Raw genomic sequence first — 7,585 nt, 5'->3', positions numbered from 1 at the left:
AAAAACAAGACTTTCAAATCAATATTCTTTTTTTTTTTTCCTCCAATATGTTTTAATCAATGGTTTTTCTGTATCAGTACTTCTGTATGAGGGAGAGATTTTCTAACAAAGGGCAAGTATCTTCTGATAGTACAGCTTCTTCTTTTCGCATTCAAAGGTCTGTCCTGAGCTGAGTAAAGAAGAGACTGGGTCCTGAGTTTCTCAGAGGAAATTCCCAAGTCGATGATTCCTCTTTACAAGAAGTTAGGGCACAGAGTGACAGTTCCAACCCCCATGCAAAAGTGTCAATGGACAATAAACAGGCTGCTCCCTCCTTCTCAAGAAGGAACTACAGCCTTTGTTTGTGTTTGTTATTTTTTTTATGTGTGTAGTTTGTTTCTGTTTTGTTTTGTTTTGTTTTTTGCACCAGGGATTGAATTTAGGACCTTGGGCTTGTGAGGCAGGCAGCAGCACCACTGAGCTAAATCCCTGGCTTGTCATTGTTTTTGTTACTATGTTTTTTGTTTTTTTTTTTTTTTTTTTTACAACACAAAGTCTCCCTACATAGTACAGGCTGTCCTTGAACTTACTTTGCAGCCAAGGCCTCAGCCTCCCAAGTACTAGGATTATAGGCATGCACCACCATGCCCGGCTAGGAACTACATCCTTGACACCAGGTACTTTTCAGTAGGTCAGAGGGCCTCAGGCTCCTCCCAGAGCTTCTCCTTTCCCTCTACTACCAATGGTAATGGGCCAGGGCTCGGCTGGCCAAAGCCATCTTATGCATGTCCTGCTTCCTCTTGGTCATGGTCCCCGATTGAGAAAAGCCTGCAGCAGCTCATGTGACAACTTCTCTGGCATCAATGTCTGCGGATGCTTATTTTGTCACTCAGTGTTCATCCACTTCATTGCCAGGGAACATTAATGTCCATCAGGTAGGGGCACAGGGACCTGGTAGAAATGGCCACCCTTGGGGATGGGTACACAGCCAATGACAGGCTCACAGTTTTTCAGGGTTGGTGGAAGATGATGGAGGGGTTGTGTTCAATGATTGCCTGTTCCTCTACAGAAGCAGCACGCTACTTCTCAAACTGCTTCCTTTTCACAGCTTTCAAAGTCTCGGCCAGTATTTTATTTCCTTCTTTCATAATCATGTTAGTGAATGTACCGATCACTGGGTCTCCAAACACAGATCACGTTGTCGTTGCTGGGGTGGCTTTGATGAGCTAAGTCTCCTCGAGCTCCTGGTCATATTTCTCCTTAGTGAGCTCAGTCTCCGGCTTGTGGTAACGTTTTTTATCAACTATAGGATCCCTGAATTAAGGACATAGTGGCTCCATCTCACTTGAGATGGCCCTGGAACACTCCAGAGAGTGCAGGTGATTCCCGGGCCAGGCCGGGCCAGGACAGCAGTGCCTTCAGCACTGGGGCAGCTATTGTGGCCGGCCTTTAGCACCCCACAAGGACTGCCCTGGGCTTGCCTTAGGGCTCATGGGAGCCCTAAGCTTGCATTTCATCTGTTGATCTGGGCATTAGAGTCTCACCATAAGTTCCCAAAGGAAGATCTAAAAAGAGACACTCACCATCCCAATATCCGCCCAGGTCCTGGCCTGGGTGATCCTTGGTGACAGCACTCGTTCCTCTCAGGACCCCATGCAAGCCCCCTCAATATTCTTTCATTTGAAACTTTTTTCTAAGCTCAGTCCATGTTAGAATTCAGAAAATGGTGGCTGCTATAGGTATCATGTGTTAATTGACCGAATACGTTTAACAAAGGTTAAAGCTTGTGCCAGCACAAATCAAAGGGCAGCAGAGTGCCAACATGATCTTGATACTATAGCTACAATTTGTTGAGGGTGGAGATTCTAGAAAATAACTGTGTCTGTGCTTTATATTATTTTTAGCAGAGTACCTCGCACACAGAAAACATTTCACAAAATTAGATGAATGATTGTTTTTTATAATGCATTAGTTTTTTGTCGCTTCATAACAAATTGCTACAGTATTTTCCCCTTTTCTGTATGTCTTGGTTACTTTCTCATTGCTGGGACAAAGTATCTGACACCCTCAAGTTAAAGGAGGAAAGGTTTATTTTAGCTCATAAACTTTTATTCTGCAGTATGCTGGCTCCAAGACAGGGTAGATCTGTCCCAACTTCTAACAGGAAGTTAGCCATAAACTCATCTAATCTACTGATGGTTACCACCCCGTGATTGGATCACTTCATGAAAATCCCAGCTATGAGTGCATGAGGCTTTAGGGGGACAGCTAGAGATAAACCATAATAATTTGTAAACAGGGCTGATCTATTTGTGTTAATATTTTCTAAAGTCTCAGTCTGTGCTCCCTTGTCTTTGTTCCCTTCCAGCCTGTGTTGAGTCAGCACATCATGGAGGAGCGTGGAAAAAAGGAAGGTACTCTCCACACGGCTGCCAGGAAGCAGAGAGAGAAAGGAAGGGGCCTGTGAGCCAGTATCACCTTTAATGACCTAACTGCTTCTTACTAAGTTTCCCTGATCACCCAGTAGCACCACAGGCTGTGACAGAAGCCTATGACACATGGCTCTTTAGGAAACACATCAGGTCTAAATTATAGGAAAGAGGGAGATATCTGTAAGAAAATACATATATATATATATATATATATATATATATATATATGTATGTATGTATATATATTCTATTCCATTTTTTCATTTTCTCCTATTTTTTTCTTTTCCCTTATTACCTTTCCCCTACCCTTCCCACTTCCCCTACACCTTTAGCCCTTTTCTTCCTATTTCACATTGTCAAATATCTCATTAGGATCTTATGTAGTACTATAGTTTGTTCACACCAGAGAAACTATTCAGTATTTACACACATGTGACTTATTTCACTTAGGAGTATATCCTCAATAAGTATCCATTTTCCTATGAATGACTCTAATTTGTCATTCTTTATGGCAGAGTAGTATTCCATTTTGTTGAAAAATCACATCTTCCTTATTCAGTCTTCAACTGATGGTCAAATGGGCTGTTTCCAACTTTTAGCTATTACAAACTGTGCTGCTATAAATATGGGTGTGCATATATCACTGTGATATGATTCTTCTAATTCTTTTGGAAAGATATCCAGAAGAGGGATGGCTGGTTCAAATGGAACCTCTAATCCTAGTTCTTTGAGGTATCTCCATATTGATTTCCACAGTGGTTGCCCCAGTCTTCCCTCCCACCAACAATGGAGAAGGGTTCCTTTCTCCCCACAACCCCACCAACATTTGTTATTGGTTGATTTCTTGATAGCAGCCATTCTTTGTGGGGTGAGGTGGAATCCCAGTGTTATTTTAATCTGCATCTCTCTTTTTTTTTTGGAACTGGGGATGGAACACGGGTCCTTGAGCTTGTGAGGCAGGCCACCAAACCACTGAGCTAAATCCCTGCCTCATCTGCATCTCTTGAATGACCAGTGATGTGGAACATTTTTTCATATAAATAATGCTTATGGGTTTGTTTGTTTGTTTTCCAGTACTACAGATCTATCTTGGGTCCTTGCCCTTATGAGGCAATCAGTGGAACCCCTGAGTAAAATCTCTGGCCCTTAAATTCCTGCTTTAAGTATAAGTAAAAAACGGTGTAGGAAAGGAAGAAGAACACCTTCCTGCCTCCAGAGGTCATATCCATCAGATTAAGGACACTCTGTACCAAGTGTGGGAGAAGATAACTAATTATACAGCGTTGAACTTTTCTTGTTTAAACTGGAAGTTAGCATTCATCAGTTCATCACTGCAATAAATGAAATTCCTGTCTTAGTTATTTTTCTTGTTGTTGAGACAAAATACTCAACACCCAAAGTTTTTATCTCACAGTTTGTAGAAGTTTCAGTTCATAGTTGGCTGGCTCCAGGGCAAGGTGGGGCATGGCAGGGCAGGGCAGCATGGCATAAGGGCATTACAGAGGAGAAACAGTTCATGGTGTGGAAGGCAGAAGGTAGCAGTAATAAGCAGCAAGCTGGCCTCCCTTGTTTTGCCCTTACATTCTAACCAGGCCACAAATCTATTGATTGGTGCCACCCATACTCAGGGTGGGGCTTCCCATTATCCACGCCTGAGCTATGAAAATTATCAGGGGACTAATTTAGTAATCACACATGCTTAATCCCAGCACCAGATACCCTGTATCCAGCCAGCTCTGAAAAACCCCACCCATGAGCACATGAGGCTTTGGGGGCACATCTAGGCACAAAGCACAATAATTACAAAGCAAAGAAACAGCTACCCAATTTTACTTACTTCATAATACTTATTTTAATGTAAAATTGCTTCATTCTTTTATCTACTTGTTGATTTATTAATTTATTTCTATCATCCTCCCTACAATGTAAGATCAGTTAAAACAAATATCTTGCCTTGCTTACCAGTATAACAGTAAAATCTAGAAAATCTGTTTGCATATAATAGAAGCTCAGTAAATATTTACAGAGTCTATTTTAAGAGCCATGAAGTTCAAGGAAAAAAAAACATGTTATTAACTCTACACTCATTTGTTTCAGAGTAATGTACAAATTTGATAAATATTTGGTAGTAATTTTAATGATATTTAAATTTTTATTTTGTAAGTTTATCTTAGCAAATAAATATCAGTCGAAGAGCAAGAAAAATAAGCTGGAGATAGAGATGTATGAATATAGATAAAGATAAACAGCTGTGGCCATCTGTATTTCAGTTACAATCCCCACACAGTTGAAGGAAAGATGTTTATTATTATCTAAAGATTGTTATGCAAAATTTGCATTCTTTTCAACAGTTTTTAAATAAATTTTATTATTATCTAAAGATGGTTGTGCAAAATTTGAATGCTTTCCAACAGTTTTAAAATAAGCCTTTAGACTGTAGTTTTGTAAGGAAGCTAGGAATCCTCCATCTTTCATCCTCATTTTCTAAATCAGGGGGACATATGCTCCCAGGGTGACTTAGCAATGTGCCCACATTGCCCAGATATTAACTCCTAAGAAAGGACTAGACGCCAAGAAGTCACGTCCTTATTTCTAATGCAATCCTATCTCCATTAGTTTCTTGCCTCTTTAGCAGATTTATTTTTCAGACTTCAATCCAGCTCAAGTTATTTTTCTTTTTTCTCTTTTGCCTTTTGACAGTTTATGTATATTTCTTTTCATGGCTCATTATTATTGTTGCATTTGTTACTATAAACTTGATGTTTTAGAGCTGACCTCAAATATTTAAGGCAGATGCATTTTCAATAAAAGAAAAGACAGCAGCTGAGGTATCTACCTGTTCTATTAAAAAATGGGACAGCAGGACTAACAAGTTTTAAACTACTTTTAATGGCTTATATTAAGAAGCCTTGTCAAAATAAATGGAACTTGAATCCTGATTGATTAGTGCTGTCTGCTACATCACAGTCTGCTGCTGTGGACCAAGGGTCTTGTGTTAATGCTATTTGTATGCTGCCGGAGTCTGTCAAAATATGATTACACTACTGCTTTTCTTTTGCCACCATCACAAAAATTGCAGGAAGAATTTGCTAAAAGCTTCTCAGTGCACACACAAAAAAATGTTCAGTAAAGAAAAAACTGAGAGTGGCGTGATGTTTCAAAACTTTGTTCTGCTTTCTTACTTCCTGTTTTAGATATTGTCTTGGAGTATGTGTTTACTCTACCAGCTCATCATTTTCTCAATCAGTGTGTACAATGTGAGGAATGTTGAGGTTTGATAGATGTACTTTATTGGGTTGCTTGTAATCTTGTTTCTAGAAAATATCTGCTAATGTGCAGAGCAGGACACTATATCCTATTTTCTCACATTGCTCCCTTTCTGAAGTTTTAACATTTTATTATTTTGAAAAGATATGAAAACTAAAAGAAAACCCCATTGTACCCATAATTTCAATATGCAGTTCGTGTACTTTAATCCCTATAGTTACCTTCTAAATTGTGTACACTTGTCTTTGCTTTCCTGTTTTTTTACTGATAGTTTTCATGTTAAGTTTATACAACAGCAAATAGCAAAGAAACTAACCATTGCTTAAATATGCTGCTTAACCAAGTATTTTATGTAGTGGTGCTGGTTTTAACTTCAAAAATTAATTTTATCAATAGCAAATGTTTTGTGCTCAATCTTGATTCATCCTAACCTTTTGAAGTATTTAATATCTGGCAAATGAAATGCAGATAGATAGCTGCCTACTTTCCATAGCACTTTTAATATTTTTACTAGCATATTTTTTTCAAGGACAAAACTCGTCTGCCAGTCATAATTAAGCTCTTTAGCTTAAAATCTATAATTACAAGCATAGAATGTATTCATCTTTTATGGCAACAGTAGGTAGACTTGAATCTTTTAAATACATTGTTCAGTAATACACCTTGCTTATCTGGTTTTACCAAAATGGGGTACAAAATCTTCAATTCTAATAGAGAAATTCCACCAAGAACAGGTTTTTTAACTTATCACCTTATAACAATGACAAAATAATTCACTAGAACTGAGTGAATTATACTCTTTTTCCCACATTAAGATTGTTGGTATACTTTAGCTATACAATACAGTTACATTCATCATTGTTATCTTGTATCTTTACATAATATATATTGGTTGTATTTTCCCTATTCCCCTGTCCCCACTTCACCCCTTCACCCTTCCCTATTTACAAAGAATTTGTTTCCATTTTTTTTTTTGGCTTTTCTCATATTTTTTTCTTTTCCCTCCTTACTTTTCCCCTTTGTTCTTGGTCTCTCTTGAGGGAGACCGGAGACCCCCAGAGAGCACCGACCTTTAAAGAAAGAAAAGAGACAGCCTGGGGATCGAATAGCACTTTATTCCTTTTGCTATTGGTGATCAAAAATTCTTTGTCTGAAAACATGTTTTATACATTTCAAGACAGGCAGTCTGTCCTCACTAAACTGGGCATCCTTAGTTTACATTTTAACTCCTGCAGAAACACCATTGGCATTTTTGCCTTCTCTGATCTCTGTCTACCAAGTCACACATGAAAGGGCACATTGACCCTTATCAGATAGTACTGAGAAAGCAAGGTGCCATTGTCATTGTTTAACTGCCAAGCCCCCCAGTTTACCACAAACAGTCCACCTGCGCATTGTAAACCATTTCTTTCTCACTATCTGTGGAGTCACAGGTCTCTAAGTTTGACAATAGTTACTGAGAGAACTAGGGAAACATGTTTTGCTCTGCCAGTGATGTTTTACAGAAGAATTTTCCATCAACTACTGCTAAACCATAATTCCATTCACCATTTCCCACACCCCTACCCCTCCCACTTCCCCTACTTCTCTAGAACTTTTCTTCCTATTAGACAATAGCAGTTATACATTTTGATCTTTATTTATACTTTAAGTTTTTCATACAAGAGAAACTATTCTGTGTTTACACATATGTATCCTATTAATTTCACTAGAGTATGGCCTCAATGGGCACCCATTTAGCTATAAATGTCTCTAGTTTCTCCTTCTTTATGGCAGGGTAGTACTTCATTTAATAGAAACATCACATCTTCTTTATTCCATCTCCAGTTAATGGGCAATTGAATTGGGCTGTTTTCAAGTTTTAGATATTACAAACTTTGCTACTATAAAAATGGGTGAGTATATAT

General features: G+C 38.5%; 1 pseudogene; it reads right to left on the bottom strand.

Annotated features, from left to right (window-relative positions):
* Positions 1–715: 715 nt before the first annotated feature.
* Positions 716–4,253, bottom strand: LOC104864003 (annotated as a pseudogene).
* Positions 4,254–7,585: the final 3,332 nt, after the last annotated feature.

The sequence above is a fragment of the Fukomys damarensis genome, unplaced genomic scaffold, assembly GCF_012274545.1.
Source record: "Fukomys damarensis isolate Sample0158 unplaced genomic scaffold, DMR_v1.0_HiC HiC_scaffold_35, whole genome shotgun sequence".
Lineage (NCBI taxonomy): Eukaryota > Metazoa > Chordata > Mammalia > Rodentia > Bathyergidae > Fukomys > Fukomys damarensis.
Note: the sequence above shows the minus strand (reverse complement) of the source record. Positions and strands in the feature narration are given on the sequence as shown.